The sequence below is a fragment of the Oncorhynchus clarkii genome, chromosome 16 (genome assembly GCF_045791955.1).
Source record: "Oncorhynchus clarkii lewisi isolate Uvic-CL-2024 chromosome 16, UVic_Ocla_1.0, whole genome shotgun sequence".
NCBI lineage: Eukaryota > Metazoa > Chordata > Actinopteri > Salmoniformes > Salmonidae > Oncorhynchus > Oncorhynchus clarkii.
The window spans coordinates 5,011,495-5,032,746 of NC_092162.1; the positions used below are offsets into that span (position 1 = coordinate 5,011,495).

General features: G+C 50.4%; 1 protein-coding gene and 1 long non-coding RNA gene across 7 annotated transcripts in view; both read left to right on the top strand.

Moving 5' to 3' along the window:
- LOC139367886 (transforming acidic coiled-coil-containing protein 2-like) overlaps positions 1-21,252 on the top strand; it is a 218,145-nt gene that overhangs the window by 56,687 nt on the left and 140,206 nt on the right. The gene's annotated exons all lie outside the window — the stretch shown is intronic.
- LOC139367887 (uncharacterized) lies at positions 10,919-11,208 on the top strand. The gene is made up of 2 exons (XR_011626894.1): positions 10,919-11,011; positions 11,084-11,208. It is a non-coding gene; the product is annotated as an uncharacterized lncRNA (long non-coding RNA).

Below are 21,252 nucleotides of genomic sequence, written 5' to 3' on the forward strand. Positions count from 1 at the left end.
TCTGGTGCTCCAGGTCCTTCTCTGCTGCTCTGGTGCTCCAGGTCTTTCCCTGCTGCTCTGGTGCTCCAGGTCTTTCCCTGCTGCTCTGGTGCTCTAGGTCCTTCTCTGCTTCTCTGGTGTTCCAGGTCTTTCCCTGCTGCTCTGGTGCTCCAGGTCCTTCCCTACTGCTCTGCTGCACTGGTGTTCCAGGTCCTTCCCTGCTGCTCTGATGCTCCATGTCTTTCCCTGCTGCTCTGCTGCTCTGGTGTTCCAGGTCCTTCCCTGCTGCTCTGGTGCTCCAGGTCCTTCCCTACTGCTCTGGTGCTCCAGGTCCTTCCCTGCTGCTCTGATGCTCCATGTCTTTCCCTGCTGCTCTGCTGCTCTGGTGTTCCAGGTCCTTCCCTGCTGCTCTGGTGCTCCAGGTCCTTCCCTGCTGCTCTGGTGCTCCAGGTCTTTCCCTGCTGCTCTGGTGCTCCAGGTCCTTCCCTGCTGCTCTGATGCTCCAGGTCCTTCCCTGCTGCTCTGGTGCTCCAGGTCTTTCCCTGCTGCTCTGGTGCTCCAGGTCTTTCCCTGCTGCTCTGGTGCTCCAGGTCTTTCCCTGCTGCTCTGGTGCTCCAGGTCCTTCCCTGCTGCTCTGCTGCTCTGGTGCTTCAGGTCCTTCCCTGCTGCTCTGCTAAAAAACACTCCGTGCTCACAGGAAGAGAAAAAACAACTACTGCTCCAAATTTGCTCCATTCATTAAAATCACAATCGCACTAATGCCCATCTGTTCCTGTGACTACCTGGACTTGGTTTTGAAGTATTGAAACCAAATCATTTGATTTGAATGAAAAGTATTTTAATTAATAAAATGAAAAAGGCGCTCATCATTTTCAAGTAGGCTACATGTCATATTAAACAGTATGTTAGCACTCTAAATAGGTCAGACAGGGAGACTAAGAAGGAACTGAAATTAATTATTTATGCTATATTATTTATATTATTTCAAGGCTATAGCCTACAAAGAAATACATTGTGAAACATTCGCGAGAGCGACACACTAGCCTGACAGGGTCATTATAGCTCTCAGCATTTAAACAACATTTAGTTCCATTAAGTCATGATAGTCTATAAATTGCGCATATAAGGCGGTGACTTACTTAGAATTAAATACAAATTAAACAAGAACAATAAAAAAGCCTTATTAGGCTCAGTCTAAAGTGCCTTTCAAAAAAAATTCTGGGAACATGAGTTTGGCCAGAGTCTGTGGCTTGAGGCTCATACGATGGTACCTGTAGAGCAGACTAGCAGCGGAGTATATCCTCGTTGTGTTTGCAGGGCCACTGGGGATGCTAAACACCCTTCTGGCTACTCTTGAGTTATTTTTCTATAGGTAGGCCTAAATGTTTTGTTTGGTCAATTCATTGGGGCGGCAGGGTGGTTAGAGCGTCGCACTAGTAACCGAGAGGTTGCAAGATCCTATCCCCCGAGCTGACAAGGTCCTTCTGCCCATGGACAAGGCGATTAACCCACTGTTCCACGGTAGGCCGTCATTGAAAATAAGAATTTGTTCTTAACTGACTTGCCTAGTTAAGTAAAGGTTAAATAAAGGTTAAATAAAGGTTTAATAAAGGTTAAATAAAGGTTTAATAAAGGTTAAATAAAGGTTAAATAAAGGTTAAATAAAGGTTAAATAAAGGTTAAATAAAGGTGAAATAAAGGTTAAATAAAGGTTTAATAAATAAATAATAATCCAATCAAAATGGAAAGCTCCTTGAAAGGGGGAATAATGCAGGTGTATTAGGTCTACTCTATAGATAATACAACAAAACACATATGAAACTTTCAACATATTTGATTTTTAGTTCATAAATATTTTGCTACAATGACACACTTAGCTTTCTACCCACCTGGTTCCTGTCTTTTATCATGTGCAGGTAGTAAGTACACCATATCATGCTTTCTCTATAGATAATACAACAAAACATGTATTAAACTTTCAAGAGATTTGATTTTTAGTTTATAAATATTTTGCTACAATGACACAAATCAAATCAAATCAAATGTATTTTATATAGCCCTTTGTACATCAGCTGATGTCTCAAAGTGCTGTACAGAAACCCAGCCTAAAACCCCAAACAGCAAGCAATGCAGGTGTTAAAGCCCGGTGGCTAGTAAAAACTCCCTAGAAAGGCCAAAACCTAGGAAGAAACCTAGAGAGGAATCAGGCTATGTGGGGTGGCCAGTCCTCTTCTGGCTGTGCCGGGTGGAGATTATAACAGAACATGGCCAAGATGTTCAAATGTTCATAAATGACCAGCATGGTCAAATAATAATAATCACAGGCAGAACAGTTGAAACTGGAGCAGCAGCACAGCCAGGTGGACTGGGGACAGCAAGGAGTCATCATGTCAGGTAGTTAGCTTAGCTTTCTTACCCACCTGGTTCCTGTCTTTTATCATGTGCAGGTAGTAAGTACACCATCAAGCTTTCCTAACTTTTTGTTTTTTTAAAATACTGCCGCCGTGACACACACTTAGCTAGCACACTTTTTGTTAGCATGTAGCATGTAGCATGTAGTATGTGCACCGTCATGCTCCCAGATACTGTGTCTTTTCAGATTCCACAGTGATTCTTTAGTTGTGGACATTACATCACCACACTCCCTCTCTTGCTCTTGGTTCCTCCTCATCTTTTGTAAGTCACCTTGACTTTTCACCTGTGTGTTTTTTATCAGTTTCCTTATGAAAATATTTAGTGAACTCTGTGACCGTAGCTAAAGCAAGGGGCTATAGCAGCACACGAGTAGGCTACAGATGCATTGTGGGCCGGGCATACCCTGAGCTCGTCAGGTGAGCGCTACTGGAGAGAAATAGGAGCGGGAGAGAAGGCCTACGCTCCAACCTTTGGGAATCTCACTCCATGCTCCAGTCAAATTGGGCAAGCTTCTCTCCAGCTCGGCTCCACTCACATACTCTGAGCCTAGCAGTTAATCGCATTGGGCCAGTAACCGGAAAGTTGCTGGTTCGAAAATCCCCAGGTAACAATTATGCCGATGTGCCCTTGAGCAAGGCACTTAACCCTAATTGCTCCTGTAAGTCGCTCTGGATAAGAGCGTCTGCTAAATTATGTGAATGTAAATTGCGTTAGTACCTATTGTCTACTGCCCAGGATCCCTGCACTCATGGGTGGCAGGTAGCCGGTTGGACCAGTAACCGAAAGGTTGCTGGATCAAATCCCGGAGCTGACAAGGTAAAAACCTGTCGTTCTGCCCCCTGAGCAAGGCAATTAACCCACTGTTCCCCGGGCGCCGAAGACCTGGATGTCGATTATGGCAGCCTCCCGCACCTCTCTGATTCCGAGGGGTTGGGTTAAATGCGGAAGACACTGTTGAATGCATTCCCTTTCATCAAACACGATGACTCAGTCAGTACTAAAACAAAAGAGCAACGTTGCTCTGTGGCTGGCTATGATATCAGGGCTGATACAAAGTGACTGTCTTAATGCATTGTGTCCCTACAGTGACTCAGGAAAACAAAATAGGCAATGCTGCTGTGGTGGCTATAATATCAGGAGAAATGAGGGGAGCCAAGACTGTACTGTAAAAACAAAAGCATTGATTCAACATAAGGTAACAAGATGCATTAGGCTTGAGTTTACTCAACATTTGGGCATATAGTTGAACCAACATACAGTGGGGGAAAAAAGTATTTAGTCAGCCACCAATTGTGCAAGTTCTCCCACTTAAAAAGATAAGAGAGGCCTGTAATTTTCATCATAGGTACACTTCAACTATGACAGACAAAATGAGAAAAAAAATCCAGAAAATCACATTGTAGGATTTTTAATGAATTTATTTGCAAATTATGGTGGAAAATAAGCATTTACTGTACATTCTCAATTTGAATTGTGTGTTCACTCAACTTAGAATTTTAGATTGAGTGAAATCACAATTCAACTTAAGAATTTATTCTACCTTATTTGCATATTTTCCAGTGTGAAATTAAACTCTTTACGTCAATACATAATGACGTTTCTTTTTGAGGGCCTAGTTACACCCCAGCGCAGTGGTCTGAAACTCCTGGTTTACAGGCCACAATAAACCTGCAAGTCAAATTATGCTGGCTTGCAAAGTGATGTGTAATTCCAATCGGAATCCAGCCAGGGTGGGGATAGTCAGCCAGGGAAGGAAGGATAGTCAGCCAGAGCGAGGATAGTCAGCCAGGTTGGGGATAGTCAGCCAGGGTGGGGAGGATAGTCAGCCAGGTTGGGGATAGTCAGCCAGGGTGGGGAGGATAGTCAGCCAGGTTGAGGAGAGTCAGCCAGGGTGGGGAGGATAGTCAGCCAGGGTGGGGAGGATAGTCAGCCAGGGTGGGGAGGATAGTCAGCCAGGGTGGGGAGGATTGTCAGCCAGGGTGGGGAGGATTGTCAGCCAGGTTGGGGATAGTCAGCCAGGGAGGGGATAGTCAGCCAGGGTGGGGAGGATAGTCAGCCAGGGAGGGGAGGATAGTCAGCCAGGGTGGGGAGGATTGTCAGCCAGGGATGGGATAGTAAGCCAGGGTGGGGAAGATAGTCAGCTAGGGTGGGGAGGATAGTCAGCCAGGGAGGGGAGGATAGTCAGCCAGGGTGGAGGGGATCGTCAGCCAGGGTGGGGGAGGTCAGCCAGAGTGGAGGGGATAGTCAGCCAGGGTGGGGAGGATAGTCAGTCAGGGAGGGGAGGATAGTCAGCCAGGGTGGGGATAGTCAGCCAGGTAGAGGAGGATAGTCAGCTAGGGTGGGGATAGTCAGCCAGGGTGGGGAGGATAGTCAGCCAGGGTGGAGGGGATCGTCAGCCAGGGTGGGGGAGGTCAGCCAGGGTGGAGGGGATAGTCAGCCAGGGTGGGGAGGATAGTCAGTCAGGGAGGGGAGGATAGTCAGCCAGGTAGAGGAGGATAGTCAGCCAGGTAGAGGAGGATAGTCAGCCAGGGTGGGGATAGTCAGCCAGGGTGGGGATAGTCAGCCAGGTAGAGGAGGATAGTCAGCTAGGGTGGGGATAGTCAGCCAGGGTGGGGAGGATAGTCAGCCAGGGTGGGGAGGATAGTCAGCCAGGTAGAGGATGATAGTCAGCCAGGGTGGGGATTGTCAGCCAGGGTGGGGATTGTCAGCCAGGGTGGGGATTGTCAGCCAGGGAGGGGAGGATTGTCAGCCAGTGTGGGGAGGATAGTCAGCCAGGGTGGGGAGGATTGTCAGCCAGGGTGGGGAGGATAGTCAGCCAGGTAGAGGAGGATTGTCAGCCAGGGTGAGGATAGTCAGCCCTGGTGGGGAGGATTGTCAGCCAGGTAGAGGAGGATAGTCAGCCAGGGAGAGGAGGATAGTCAGCCAGGGAGGGGAGGATAGTCAGCCAGGGTGGGGAGGATTGTCAGCCAGGGATGGGATAGTAAGCCAGGGTGGGGAAGATAGTCAGCTAGGGTGGGGAGGATAGTCAGCCAGGGAGGGGAGGATAGTCAGCCAGGGTGGAGGGGATCGTCAGCCAGGGTGGGGGAGGTCAGCCAGAGTGGAGGGGATAGTTAGCCAGGGTGGGGAGGATAGTCAGTCAGGGAGGGGAGGATAGTCAGCCAGGGTGGGGATAGTCAGCCAGGTAGAGGAGGATAGTCAGCTAGGGTGGGGATAGTCAGCCAGGGTGGAGAGGATAGTCAGCCAGGGTGGAGGGGATCGTCAGCCAGGGTGGGGGAGGTCAGCCAGGGTGGAGGGGATAGTCAGCCAGGGTGGGGAGGATAGTCAGTCAGGGAGGGGAGGATAGTCAGCCAGGTAGAGGAGGATAGTCAGCCAGGTAGAGGAGGATAGTCAGCCAGGGTGGGGATAGTCAGCCAGGGTGGGGATAGTCAGCCAGGTAGAGGAGGATAGTCAGCTAGGGTGGGGATAGTCAGCCAGGGTGGGGAGGATAGTCAGCCAGGGTGGGGAGGATAGTCAGCCAGGTAGAGGAGGATAGTCAGCCAGGGTGGGGATTGTCAGCCAGGGTGGGGATTGTCAGCCAGGGTGGGGATTGTCAGCCAGGGAGGGGAGGATTGTCAGCCAGGGTGGGGAGGATAGTCAGCCAGGGTGGGGAGGATTGTCAGCCAGGGTGGGGAGGATAGTCAGCCAGGTAGAGGAGGATAGTCAGCCAGGGTGAGGATAGTCAGCCCTGGTGGGGAGGATTGTCAGCCAGGTAGAGGAGGATAGTCAGCCAGGGAGAGGAGGATAGTCAGCCAGGGAGGGGAGGATAGTCAGCCAGGTAGAGGAGGATAGTCAGCCAGGGAGGGGAGGATAGTCAGCCAGGTAGAGGATAGTCAGCCAGGGTGGGGATAGTCAGCCAGGTAGAGGAGGATAGTCAGCCAGGGTGGGGAGGATAGTCAGCCAGGGAGGGGAGGATAGTGAGCCAGGGAGGGGAGGATAGTCAGCCAGGGTGGGGAGGATAGTCAGCCAGGGAGGGGAGGATAGTCATCCAGGGAGGGGAGGATAGTCATCCAGGGTGGAGGGGATAGTCAGCCAGGGTGGGGAGGATAGTCAGCCAGGGAGGGGAGGATAGTCAGCCAGGGAGGGAAGGATAGTCAGCCAGGGGGGAGGGGATAGTCAGCCAGGGTGGAGAGGATTGTCAGCCTGAGAGGGGAGGATAGTCTGCCAGGGTGGAGGGGATAGTCAGCCAGGTGGGGAGGATTGTCAGCCAGGGAGGGGGTAGCCAGCCAGGGTGGGGAGGATAGTCAGCCAGGGTGGAGGGGATAGTCAGCCAGGGAGGGGATAGTCAGCCAGGTAGAGGAGGATAGTCAGCCAGGGTGGGGATAGTCAGCCAGGGTGGGGAGGATAGTCAGCCAGGGTGGGGAGGATAGTCAGCCAGGGTGGGGAGGATAGTCAGCCAGGGTGGGGAGGATAGTCAGCCAAGGAGGGGAGGATAGTCAGCCAGGGTGGGGAGGATGGCTGACTATCCCTCCCCATCACTGCCCAGTGTTTACTGCCGAGTCCATCACTGCCGAGTCCATCACTGCCTAGTCCATCACTGCCCAGTCCATCACTGCCTAGTCCATCACTGCCTAGTCCATCACTGCCCAGTGTCTAATGCCTAGTCCATCACTGCCTAGTCCATCACTGCCTAGTCCATCACTGCCCAGTGTCTACTACCTAGTCCATCACTGCCTAGTCCATCACTGCCCAGTGTCTACTGCCTAGTCCATCACTGCCCAGTCCATCACTGCCTAGTCCATCACTTCCTAGTCCATCACTGCCTAGTCCATCACTGCCCAGTCCAACACTGCCTAGTCCATCACTGCCCAGTGACTACTGCCTAGTCCATCACTTCCTAGTCCATCACTTCCTAGTCCATCAATTCCTAGTCTATCACTTCGTAGTCCATCACTTCCTAGTCCATCACTTCCTCGTCCATCACCGCCCAGTCCATCACTGCCTAGTCCATCACTGCCCAGTGTCTACTGCCTAGTCCATCAATGCTCAGTCTATCACTGCCTAGTCCATCACTGCCCAGTCCATCACTGCCCAGTGTCTACTGCCTAGTCCATCACTGCCCAGTGTCTACTGCCTAGTCCATCACTGCCTAGTCCATCACTGCCCAGTGTCTACTGCCTAGTCCACCACCTCCCAGTCTATCACTTCCTAGTCCATCACTGCCTAGTCCATCACTTCCTAGTCCATCACTGCCTAGTCCATCACTGCCCAGTGTCTACTGCCTAGTCCATCACTGCCTAGTCCATCACTGCCCAGTCCATCACTGCCTAGTCCATCACTGCCCAGTGTCTACTGCCTAGTCCATCACTTCCTAGTCCATCACTGCCCAGTGTCTACTGCCTAGTCCATCACTTCCTAGTCCATCACTGCCCAGTCCATCACTGCCTAGTCCATCACTGCCCAGTGTCTACTGCCTAGTCCATCACTTCCTAGTACATCACTGCCCAGTGTCTACTGCCTAGTCCATCACTTCCTAGTCCATCAATGCCCAGTCCATCACTGCCTAGTCCATCACTGCCCAGTGTCTACTGCCTAGTCCATCACTTCCTAGTCCATCACTGCCCAGTGTCTACTGCCTAGTCCATCACTGCCCATTGTCTACTGCCTAGTCCATCACTGCCCAGTCCATCACTGCCCAGTGTCTACTTCCTAGTCCACTTATTATTCCTAGTGCACTATATAGGGAATAGGGAGCCAGTCCTGGTCAAAAGTAGTGCACTATATAGGGTATAGGCAGACATGTACTTGGCAGTGTCCAGTGACCCTGGCTACAATGACTCAGCAGCAAGGATTCAGCCATTCAGCAAACCAATGAAGAGGTTTATTACGGCTTCCTGTCCTCTCCTGCTCGCCCGCTGGCTTTAACGAGGGTAGATGATGGAGGAGAGGACGTGTCTCTGAATGCTAAGTGACCACCGTAGAAAACAATAATGACATCGCCTTTCTTGATGAGTGAACACTCTGTTTCCTGCTCTCTGATTTATGAGAAAAGAACCATTGCTTGCATCCCAAATGGCACCCTATTCCCTAAATAGTGCACTACTTTTGACCAGGACTGGCACCCTATTCCCTATAGAGTGCACTACTTTTAACCAGAACTGGCACCCTATTCCCTATATGGAGCACTACTTTAACCAGGACTGGTACCCTATTCCCTAAATAGTGCATAGGAAACCATTTGGGATGCAGATATTATCTATAAGATACCAGTTGTGTACTCTAAACCATTATTTTTAAGATACCAGTTGTGTACTCTAAACCATTATATATAAGATACCAGTTGTGTACTCTAAACCGTTATTTTTAAGATACCAGTTGTGTACTCTAAACCATTGTTTTGACTGAGTTATGCATCTGGTTGTGTTAAATGAATGCTCTTATTTTATGCAGTCTGGCTATTCATATTATAACATTTCTGAATGCAGTGCTCTGTACAATGTACAGATTATAGTGCAGTGTTGTGTATAGGTGCAGTGTGCAGTGCATGTGTGCTGTGTGCAGATTGCAATGCAGTGCCTGTGTGCTGTGTACAGATTGGAGTGCAGTACCTGTGTGCAGTGTACAGATTGTAGTGCAGTACCTGTATGCTGTGTACAGATTGCAGTGCAGTACCTGTGTGCAGTGTGGAGATTGCAGTGCAGTACCTGTGTGCTGTGTGCAGATTGCAGTGCAGTACCTGTGTGCTGTGTGCAGATCGCAGTGCAGTACCTGTGTGCTGTGTACAGATTGCAGTGCCTGTGTGCAGTGTGGAGATTGCAGTACAGTACCTGTGTGCAGTGTGCAGATCGCAGTGCAGTACCTGTATGCTGTGTACAGATTGCAGTGCAGTACCTGTGTGCTGTGTACAGATTGCAGTGCCTGTGTGCAGTGTGCAGTGTGCAGATTGCAGTAACTGTGTATGGAGCTGAGACTTGCCCCCACTCGGCGTGTGCTATGCGTTTTCTATAGCATCATGGAATGGACAGCTGTTTTGATGACCAGTTCCCAGTAACTAACTCTATCTCCCTGCCCACCTTCCTATCCGACTGGGGTCACCCACCCAACCCCACTCCACCCTCCTGCTCGGGTGGTCCCCATACCCCACCCCACCCTGGACCTCAGGCATCCCGGCCATGCTGACCTAGTTCCCACAGACATCCGTACTCCTCCTTCCCCCAAACCTACTGCCAAGCCCATGGAGGGTGCCCTATCCCCACCCCTTCTGCCCCCGTCTCCAGCTCTGTCCCTGGAGAGGGTCCCAGCCCTGCCGATTGCCCCGTCCGTTGAAGGTGCCCCATTCCTGTGCCCACCCCTCCCAGCACTATCTTCCCTACCGTTGTCCCAAGCCCAGTCTACTAGTATGCCCATGCAGAGTGCTCCACCTCTCACACCCCTGTCCCCTGCCATGCTGCTTGAGCAGGAGCTGCTCCAGGCCTTCCAGGAATACGAGGAACAAATGGCCTCTCTGAGCATACCAGACCTCCGTGTCTCTGAGGCCAGTGGTCAATGCCCACCTGTGGGCCTTCTGCCCAAATATTCAGTCCACTATGAGGACGAGGAAGGAAGAAGGGATACGGGAGGAGGAGTGACTGTTACTGTTCCCAAGGACGTAGAGTCATCTTCTCCATCGCCACGGATACGACCACCACCTCCCCTACTTGTGATCCAGCCAGGATACCGCGGCGACGACAACAACGACGACGGTGAAAACGGCAACAAGGAAACACAGCGTGGAAACAGTGACACATCAACAAGTCACAGGGTCACAGCCTATACCGAAGGGTTCAGTTTCAGAAGTTACCTTCTGGGAAATAATAAGAAACCAGTTGAAGAGAGCGCAGCCGAAGAGGCTGAACAAGAGGAAAGCACATTACAACTGTTTGAGAGAATGGCTAGAGAGGCAGAGGCAGAGATTCACTCCAAAAAAAAGGCAGATGCACTGAAGGAAACAGACACTCAGATGCCATTGGACTCGACAACAGATGCAGATTTATTTAAAGAGACCCTGATAAGTCCAGAGTCTGTGGAGCAGAGAGAGCAGGCGGAGACAGCAGAGCTACTGATAGGTCTAGTAGTAGGGTCTAAAACAGACCAGCTGACAGCGCAAAAAAACTCAGAAGAGACTAAGGCAGACTCACAGGCTGAGTCCAAGCAGGCTGAGTCCAAGCAGGCTGAGACCAAGCAGGCTGAGTCCAAGCAGGCTGAGTCCAAGCAGGCTGAGACCAAGCAGGCTGAGTCCAAGCAGGCTGAGACCAAGCAGGCTGAGACCAAGCAGGCTGAGACCAAGCAGGCTGAGTCCAAGCAGGCTGAGACCAAGCAGGCTGAGACCAAGCAGGCTGAGACCAAGCAGGCTGAGTCCAAGCAGGCTGAGACCAAGCAGGCTGAGACCAAGCAGGCTGAGTCCAAGCAGGCTGAGTCCAAGCAGGCTGAGACCAAGCAGGCTGAGACCAAGCAGGCTGAGTCCAAGCAGGCTGAGTCCAAGCAGGCTGAGACCAAGCAGGCTGAGTCCAAGCAGGCTGAGACCAAGCAGGCTGAGTCCAAGCAGGCTGAGTCCAAGCAGGCTGAGTCCAAGCAGGCACAGTCCAAGCAGGCTGACTCACAGGCTGAGTCCAAGCAGGCTGAGTCCAAGCAGGCTGAGTCCAAGCAGGCTGACTCACAGGCTGAGTCCAAGCAGGCTGAGTCCAAGCAGGCTGAGTCCAAGCAGGCTGAGTCCAAGCAGGCTGAGTCCAAGCAGATAGAGTCAACACTACATTATGATATCAAGTTAGGCATGGAGAAAAAGACAAACTCACAGAAAAAGAGGAGGAAAAAGAAAACAGGCAAAGTCTCAGAGTCACAGACAGAGTCAAAGCTAGACACAGAGACAGAGTCAAAGCCAGAGTCAAAGCTAGAGACAAAGCTAGACACACAGACAGAGTCAAAGCCAGAGTCAAAGCTAGAGACACAGATAGAGTCAAAACTAGAGATACAGACAGAGTCAAAGCTAGAGGCAAAGCTAGAGTCAAAGCTAGACACACAGACAGAGTCAAAGCTAGAGTCGAAGCTAGAGTCAAAGCTAGAGACACAGACAGAGTCAAAGCTGAAGTCAAAGCTAGAGACACAGACAGAGTCAAAGCTAGAGTCAAAGCTAGACACACAGACAGAGTCAAAGCCAGAGTCAAAGCTAGAGACACAGACAGAGTCAAAACTAGAGATACAGACAGAGTCAAAGTTAGAGTCAAAGCTAGAGTCAAAGCTAGAGGCAAAGCTAGAGTCAAAGCTAGAGTCAAAGCTAGACACACAGACAGAGTCAAAGCCAGAGTCAAAGCTAGAGACACAGACAGAGTCAAAACTAGAGATACAGACAGAGTCAAAGCTAGAGGAAAAGCTAGAGTCAAAGCTAGACACACAGACAGAGTCAAAGCTAGAGTCGAAGCTAGAGTCAAAGCTAGAGACACAGACAGAGTCAAAGCTGAAGTCAAAGCTAGCGACACAGACAGAGTCAAAGCTAGAGTCGAAGCTAGAGTCGAAGCTAGAGTCAAAGCTAGAGACACAGACAGAGTCAAAGCTGAAGTCAAAGCTACAGTCAAAGCCAGAGACACAGACACAGACAGAGTCAAAGCCAGAGTCAAAGCTAGAGACACATACAGAGTCAAAGCCAGAGACACAAACAGAGACAAAGCCAAAGACGCAGACAGAGACAGACACACAGACAGAGACAAAGCCAAATCCAAAGACACAGACAGAGACAGAGACACAGACAGAGTCAAAGCTAGAGACACAGACAGAGTCAAAGCCAGAGACACAGACAGAGACAAAGCCAGAGACAAAGATGGAGACACAGACGGAGACACAGACGGAGACACAGACGGAGACACAGACAGAGTCAAAGCTAGAGACACAACCAGAGATACAGACAGAGTCAAAGCCAGAGACACAGACACAGACAGAGTCAAAGCCAGAGACACAGACACAGACAGAGTCAAAGCCAGAGACACAGACAGAGTCAAAGCCAGAGTCACAGACAGAGACACAGAAAGAGTCAAAGCCAGAGACACAGACACAGACAGAGTCAAAGCCAGAGTCAAAGCCAGAGTCACAGACAGAGTCAAAGCCAGAGACACAGACAGAGACAGAGTCAAAGCCAGAGACAGAGACACAAACAGAGTCAAAGCCAGAGACACAGACAGAGACAAAGCCAAAGCCAGAGACAAAGCCAGAGACAAAGCCGGAGACAAAGCCGGAGACAAAGCCGGAGACAAAGCCGGAGACACAGACGGAGACAGAGACGGAGACACAGACAGAGTCAAAGCCAAAGACACAACCAAAGACACAGACAGAGTCAAAGCCAGAGACACAGACACAGACAAAGCCAGACACACAGACAGAGACAAAGACAGAGTCAAAGCCAGAGACACAGCCACAGTCAAAACCAGAGTCACAGACAGAGACAAAGCCAGAGTCAAAGCCAGAGTCACAGACAGAGACAAAGACAGAGTCAAAGCCAGATATACAGACACAGACAAAGCCAGAGACACATACACAGACAGAGTCAAAGCCAGAGACAGCAACAAAGACACAGACAGTGTCAAAGTCAGAGACACAGACAGAGACAAAGACAGAGTCAAAGCCAGAGTCACAGTCACAGACAGAGACAAAGACAGAGTCAATGCCAGAGACACAGACAGAGACAAAGACAGGGTCAAAGCCAGAGACACAGACGGAGTCAAAGCCAGAGTCACAGACAGAGACAAAGACAGAGTCAAAGCCAGATATACAGACACAGACAAAGCCAGAGACACATACACAGACAGAGTCAAAGCCAGAGACAGCAACAAAGACAGAGACAAAGCCAGAGACACAACCAAAGACACAGACAGTGTCAAAGACAGAGACACAGACAGAGACAAAGACAGAGTCAAAGCCAGAGTCACAGTCACAGACAGAGACAAAGACAGAGTCAATGCCAGAGACACAGACAGAGACAAAGACAGGGTCAAAGCCAGAGACACAGACGGAGTCAAAGCCAGAGTCACAGACACAGTCAAAACCAGAGTCACAGACAGCGACAAAGACAGAGTCAAAGCCAGATATACAGACACAGACAAAGTCAGAGACACATACACAGACAGAGTCAAAGCCAGAGACAGCAACAAAGACAGAGTCAAAGCCAGAGACACAACCAAAGACACAGACAGTGTCAAAGCCAGAGACACAGACACAGACAGAGTCAATGCCAGAGACACAGACAGAGACAAAGACAGGGTCAAAGTCAGAGACACAGACGGAGTCAAAGCCAGAGTCACAGACACAGTCAAAACCAGAGTCACAGACAGAGACAAAGACAGAGTCAAAGCCAGAGTCACAGACAGAGACAAAGACAGAGTCAAAGCCAGATATACAGACACAGACAAAGCCAGAGACACATACACAGACAGAGTCAAAGCCAGAGACAGCAACAAAGACAGAGTCAAAGCCAGAGACACAACCAAAGACACAGACAGTGTCAAAGCCAGAGACACAGACACAGACAGAGTCAATGCCAGAGACACAGACAGAGACAAAGACAGGGTCAAAGCCAGAGACACAGACGGAGTCAAAGCCAGAGTCACAGACACAGTCAAAACCAGAGTCACAGACAGAGACAAAGACAGAGTCAAAGCCAGAGTCACAGACAGAGACAAAGACAGAGTCAAAGCCAGATATACAGACACAGACAAAGCCAGAGACACATACACAGACAGAGTCAAAGCCAGAGACAGCAACAAAGATAGAGTCAAAGCCAGAGACACAACCAAAGACACAGACAGTGTCAAAGACAGAGACACAGACAGAGACAAAGACAGAGTCAAAGCCACAGACACAGACAGAGTCAATGCCAGAGACACAGACAGAGTCAATGCCAGAGACACAGACAAAGACAGGGTCAAAGCCAGAGTCACAGACGGAGTCAAAGCCAGAGTCACAGACAGAGACAAAGACAGAGTCAAAGCCAGAGACACAAACAAAGACACAGACAGTGTCAAAGCCAGAGACACAGACACAGACACAGGCAGAGTCAAAGCCAGAGACACAGACACAGACAGAGTCAACGCCAGAGCCACAGACAGGGACAAAGACACGGTCAAAGCCAGAGACACAGTCGGAATCAAAGCCAGAGACACAGACACATACACAGACAGAGTCAAAGCCAGACACAGCGACAAAGACAGAGTCAAAGCCAGAGACACAGACAGAGACAGAGTCAAAGCCAGAGATAGAGACAGATTCAAAGCCAGAGACACAGACAGAGACAAAGACAGAGTCAAAGCTAGAATCACAGACAGAGACAAAAACAGAGTCACAGACAGAGACGAAGACAGAGTCAAAGCCAGAGACACATACACAGCCAGAGTCAAAGCCAGAGACACAGACAGAGACAAAGACAGAGTCAAAGACAGAGTCAAAGCCAGAGTCAAAGCCAGAGACACATACACAGCTAGAGTCAAAGCCAGAGACACATACACAGCCAGAGTCAAAGCCAGAGATACAGACAGAGTCAAAGCCAGAGACAGAGACACAGACAAAGCCAGAGACACAGACAGAGACAAAGACAGAGTCAAAGCCAGAGACACAACCAAAGATACAGACAGAGTCAAAGCCAGAGACACAGACACAGACAGAGTCAAAACCAGAGACACAGACAGAGACAGAGTCAAAGCCAGAGATAGAGACAGATTCAAAGCCAGAGACACAGACAGAGACAAAAACAGAGTCAAAGCTAGAATCACAGACAGAGACAAAAACAGAGTCACAGACAGAGACGAAGACAGAGTCAAAGCCAGAGACACATACACAGCCAGAGTCAAAGCCAGAGACACAGACAGAGACAAAGACAGAGTCAAAGCCAGAGACACATACACAGCCAGCGTCAAAGACAGAGACACAGACAGAGTCAAAGCCAGAGTCAAAGCCAGAGACACATACACAGCCAGAGTCAAAGCCAGAGACACAGACAGAGACAAAGACAAAGACAGAGTCAAAGCCAGAGACACATACACAGCCAGAGTCAAAGCCAGAGACACAGACAGAGTCAAAGCCAGAGTCACAGACAGAGTCACAGACAGAGTCACAGACAGAGACACAGCCAGAGACACAGACAGAGTTAAAGCCAGAGACACAGACAGAGTCAAAGCCAGAGACACAGAAAGGGACACAGTCAAAACCAGAGTCACAGACACAGACACATTCAAAGCCAGAGATAGAAACACAGACAGAGTTAAAGCTAGAGACACAGACAGAGCTTCAGACAGAGTCAAAGCCAGAGACACATTCAAAGCCAGAGACACATTCAAAGCCAGAGATAGAGACACAGTCAGACATCCATTCAGGGACAAACGGAGAACCACAGGGCAAGAGTTCAGGTTACCAAGAACAGCTGAGCCACAAGGGACAGACCAGCTCCAGTCCCTCATCCAAAGGCTGCGGGGATCACCTTACTACAAGCCTGGCCTTTACCCAGGCCCAACCCAGCTCCAGCCCCCCAGCCACCGTCCTGGCTGGTTCACCTGCCCCCAGTCTGGCCCCAACCCTACCCAAGGAGCCTCAGCAATCTGCAGACCACCGCCAGACAGGTGGTTCCTTCTCTCAAACCCCAGACCGGAACCACAATGCAACAGGAAGGGTTAATGATAATGACAGGAATACATCTGTCCAGACCACAGTTATTGATCTGCGTCGTAACGTCAGCTCAACCTCTGCCCGTGTTTCTGATCAGAGATCAGATAGAACAACACAGGAAGAACATGTATTCTCTGTAAATTGTGGAGAAAACACACACACACTGAACCAGACTAACACACACACACTGAACCAGACTAACACACACACACTGAACCAGACTAACACACACACACTGAACCAGACTAACACACACACACTGGACCAGAGAGAAACACACGCTCAGATTCAGAACCGAGCCTGTATAGGAGAGGAGGCGAGGGAGGAGGAGGAGGAGGGGGAGAGGAAGAAGAGCGCCCTTGAAGAGCCTTCAGTAGTGGCCACTGCTGCCGCTGGCAACGCGTTGCCCATGACAACACCCACGATGCCAGAAATGATCGAATGCGAGGGAGAGGGGAAAAACAGGCAGCTCGATTGGCTGGAGAGAGACACGGCAGTAACAGCAGAGACAGAGTCTGTGGCACTAGGAGACAGAGGAAGAGGTTTAGAGGGGATAGAGGAGAGTCTGTTGAAGTGCTCTGCAGGAGAAACAGCTCCTCTCCACCCGGCGTGCAGACACACCCAGGTCTCTTCAATCGACACGGGGATAAAAGGCTCACCTGCACTCCCTGTTGAGGATACAAAGACAGAGACGAGGGTTGTATCAGCGTCTGACCAGCACTGCAGCAATAACGCTGTGCCTCACAACTCACCGGAGAGTGAAGAGACGGGAGGGGGGACGCCCGTCAGCGGCACCCCAGGGACCAGCACACTCTCTCCAGCCACGGAGAGAGAGAAGAAGGGGGAGAAAGAAAAAGAGTCTGGACACCGGACAGAAGTCCACAACGTATCTGATACCTCTCCTTTTCCCCTCTGGGAAATCACTGGACGTCACTGCCAGGAAGACAACAACACTGCTACTGCCACCGGATTGGAGAGAGGGGGAAAGGAGGGAGAGGAGGGGAAAAGAGGAGGAGGAGGAAAGGAGGGCAGAGAACAGAGAGGAGGGAGAGGAGGGGAAGCTGCTGCCAGAGAGCAGGTTTCATTGAGCCATCCAACAGCGACGGGCCCCACAGCTAGCAGGGTGTCATCAGCTGAGAGTGAGACGTGTCAGCCCCCTGACTCTACCACCGCTGCCGTTTCTGTTCCTGTCGACTCATTACCACCGTCGCAGTGCTGCTGGGGGGCTGAGCTCATCGCAGCCTCCTCGACCACCTTCACATCTGCCAGCAGCAGCATCATCATCTCTGCTGATCAGGTCTGTCTCTCTCTCTTTCCACCAGTACAGCAACAGGGCAACAGAGATTCAGCTTTCTCATCTCTTCAGTCTCAGCTCAGCACCTCTGGTAAACAAGAACAAGGCAGTCTCTCTGTCTCTCAGCCCTTCCGGCAGACAGAAAACAGAGATTTAGCTCTCCTTTCATCTCTCCTCCCTCCCTTTCACTCTGCTGAGCACGAGGAGACCCGGGACAGCAACAACACAAAGAGGGGCACAGAGACCAAGGAGTCAGGAGACGACAAACTTTGTCTCGAACAGAGTCTGAAGTCAGAAGAGAACAGAGGTACAGAGACAGAGGAGTCGTCTCATTTCAAACACAGCCCGAGTCCAGAACTAGAGGAGAAAGGAGGAAGGGTGCCCACAGGACCTGTCCTAGGTCTTAAAGACCACTCTGAGACACAGTCACAGGGCTCCAGAAGAAACACAAAGGGAGGCACAGAGACTGAGGACAGGGTTTGTCTCAAACAGAGCCGGAAGAGAAAGAAAGATCCAGAAGAGAAAGGAGGAACTTTAGGACCTGTCCCAGGAGAAATAAGAGAAGCCTTCCTCTCAGACACCGGGAGAGAGACAGGGAAGGATCCTCCGTCTGCCTTCTCTTTTATCTCACCTCAGCCTCCGCTGGTTTTTCAGACACAGCAGAGCTCGGCTACAGTTTTGAGCTACGATCAACCGGTCCGTATCGACCACACCAGCACCGAGAGTGAAGCTGCACTCCTCAGTTCAGTACAGCCTCAGTCTCAAGGCTTTGGCAGTGGTGTAGTGGAAGGCCCCACCATGGCTGGAGTTGAGGTGTTCCAGCTGGCTCGGATGGGCAATGTAGGGGACAACAGGAAACTATTTTTCAAAGATACGGTGAAAGCTGATGATAGCTCTTCTATAGGCCTCAATGATGTCTTTGTCTCCCAACCAGCTACTGGACTGGACTGTGCCTCCCTGCCTCCACTGAAGATACACGAGAACCTTCACCACCCAGTGACTGAATCCAGTTTCACTTCCCATGACTTCCTCAGCTCCAAGAAGCCAGAGATCCCACCACCACCAGCCGTAAGCCCACCACAAGCGGCTCTAGCTGGGGATGCTCTTCCAACACTGAACCCACTTGACTTCCAGGAGGAGCCTCAGCGGAAGTCCCAACCAGGAAGAGATGTCAAAGACTCTGGGAAGGTGTCAGAGGAAGGAGAGAAGGAGAGAGGAGAGAAGGAGGGACAGAATAAGTATGGACAAGATAGAGGAAAAGTAGAATCGTGCCTGTTAGCTAGGACAGGGCTTCCAGAGACCCCACATGGAGATTCTGGAGCATTAGTAGTCGAAGACAATAGTAAAAGACGTCAGGACTCCGCTCCTATATCTACTCTTAATGCAGCTGACCCAGACCCAGTCCCAGTCCCAGACTCAGAACAGGTGGATTTCAAACTTCCTCCTCCTCCTCCTTCTTCTTCATCCCTCACACCATCCCCTGCTCAGAAGCATCTCACCACCACATCCAGTGAATCTGTTTTCCAGTTTTTTTTTGAAGATGCCTTCACCTCTGCTGGACCTGTGTGCAGTGCCCAGTGTCTGTGTGCAGTGCCCAGTGAAGGTTCCCTCTCTATCCAGCCAGACGGTGGATCGAGATCAAACCCCTCTGGAGATGTGACCTTGACCAACACCACGGCTGTAGTAGTCACTACAATGCTGCAGACAAAACCGGATGAGGACCAGCCCACCATTCAGGCTGATCAGCCCACAAGCCAATTAGACCAATCAGACCAATTAATTCACCATGACCTTCCTGTCACAGATCATATGGAGACCAGAGAGAGGCCGCCACAGACTCCACAATGTTCTAGAGACCCTTCCTCTGTGGCTTACACTATGGCTGGGGACAGACTTGAGGATGGAGCCGTGGTCGAAGTTGTGCTAGAGACTGGGCTTCGTATTCCAGAGATGAATGTCCCTAACCAATCCCCTTCAGATCCTATGAAGGGTAGAGAGGGGCCTCAGAGTACAGACTTCCCTTCTTTGGATTTGGCTAAGGCTGAAGATGAGGCAACGATCGTGGCTGGAGCTGAGGCTAAAGATGAGGCAACGATCGTGGCTGGAGCTGAGGCTGAAGATGAGGCAACGATCGTGGCTGGAGCTGAGGCTGAAGAGGAGGCAATGAACACGGCTGGAGCTGAGGCTGAAGTTAAGACAGTGACTGAGGCCAGTATTCTAAAGGTAACAGTCTTTGACCTGTGCTCTCCTATACTGAGGGATCAATCTGATAGCATTGGGCCAATAGTGATACTGAAGCACCCAGGTCCCATGCTGAGTCACAATGACATCCTCGAACTTCCTGATCATGTGACAGGGGAAATGACACCACTCCCTGATCATGTGATACAGGAAGTGACACAGGCAGCATCTGCAATACTGGATTCAGAGTATAGAGATTATCTGAGACACAGGGAGGAAGAGGAAGTGCATGAGACTGGCAGCAGTGTTGACAAAGGGTCACTGGCTGAAAAGGTTAAAGAGGAGTTTAGTGAGAAGCTTCCGGAAAAAATCCCCATCTCTAAATCACCCTCTCAGCCTCAGACCACAACAGTATCAACAGCTGGATCTGATAACACCATTCCTGAGCCCAAGGTAGAAGAGCCTCTTAGGGTTAATCTATTCAGTGGCGCCGCATCCATTAATGATGAGGTCATCGGTGTGGGTTTGTCCATTAAAGATGACATCATACATGTCAGCCCACCACTCAGTGCTGAGCAGCCAATAAGCAGCCAGCCTCTCAATGTAAACACAGAGGACAAACATGGGGACAACATGAAACAAAAGAGAACCGAGGAAAGGAAGGAAGAGAGGAGACAAAATGATGAGAAGGAAACAGAGGAGAAGGAAGCAGAGGGGAAGGAAGCAGAGGGGAAGGAAGCAGAGGGGAGGGAAACAGAGGAGAAGGACGCAGAGGGGAAGGAAACAGAGGAGAATGAAACAGAGGAGAAGGAAACAGAAGAGAAGGAAGCAGAGGAAGAACATAAAAAGGGGGATGAGAATCTCTCTCAAGAGGAAAAACAAACAGTGGATAATCAACAGGAAATAGAGGAGGACAAGCATAAAGGAAAATGGAATCAGACAAGTACACAACAGCAGAGTATTGGGACTGATAAGAAAGCAGGAGAGCCAATCAGAGAGACCGGATATCAGCATTTGGAACAGGAGCAGACACAAACACTGACAGAATCACAAATAGTAGCTCTCCATGAGGAGAGAGATGCGAGGAGTGAAATAACAGACATCGGAGCCAATAGGCCTTCTCATAACCGTTTCTTTTTAGATTGGCGTGGTGGTGATGTGCAGGGAGACAACGCGGGGAGTGCACAAACAGTTAACGCTGTGGAGAAAACAGGAAGAAAGAGTGTCAGAACAGGTAAAGGAGAGGACATTACCTCATCTGACCCCAGCCTGGCTCCTTTCGGCTCGTCTAAGGATGAGCTTTGTTCCAGTGGAGACTGTAGCTATTTATCCTCTCCCTCTGCGTTAGAACAAAGTCTCTACCCCACGCTGCCGGTGCCAGCAACAGTGAAGACACAGGAGCCCTGCGAAGAGACTAGAGACCCCTTTGTACCCGATTCGACTGAAAATGCAGCCCTTAACCAATCAGATTCAGTGATTCGTCTGAACCGTTTTGCTCGGCAACAGGAACAAGGACAGCAGCAGGAAAGGCCAGGATCCAGTACTGCCTCAGAGGACTTATCATGTGGTCGTTTAATTAGACGTGATGGAGGAGGAGAATCAGACAACAACAAACGCACCGAGTCCCTCACAGCTTCAACACTGTTGCCGGGGGTAACACAGGGAGCGGAGAGGACCCTGGGCGGTCAGGAAGAGAACGGCAAGTCAGGTGACTGCAACTATGATGTCAT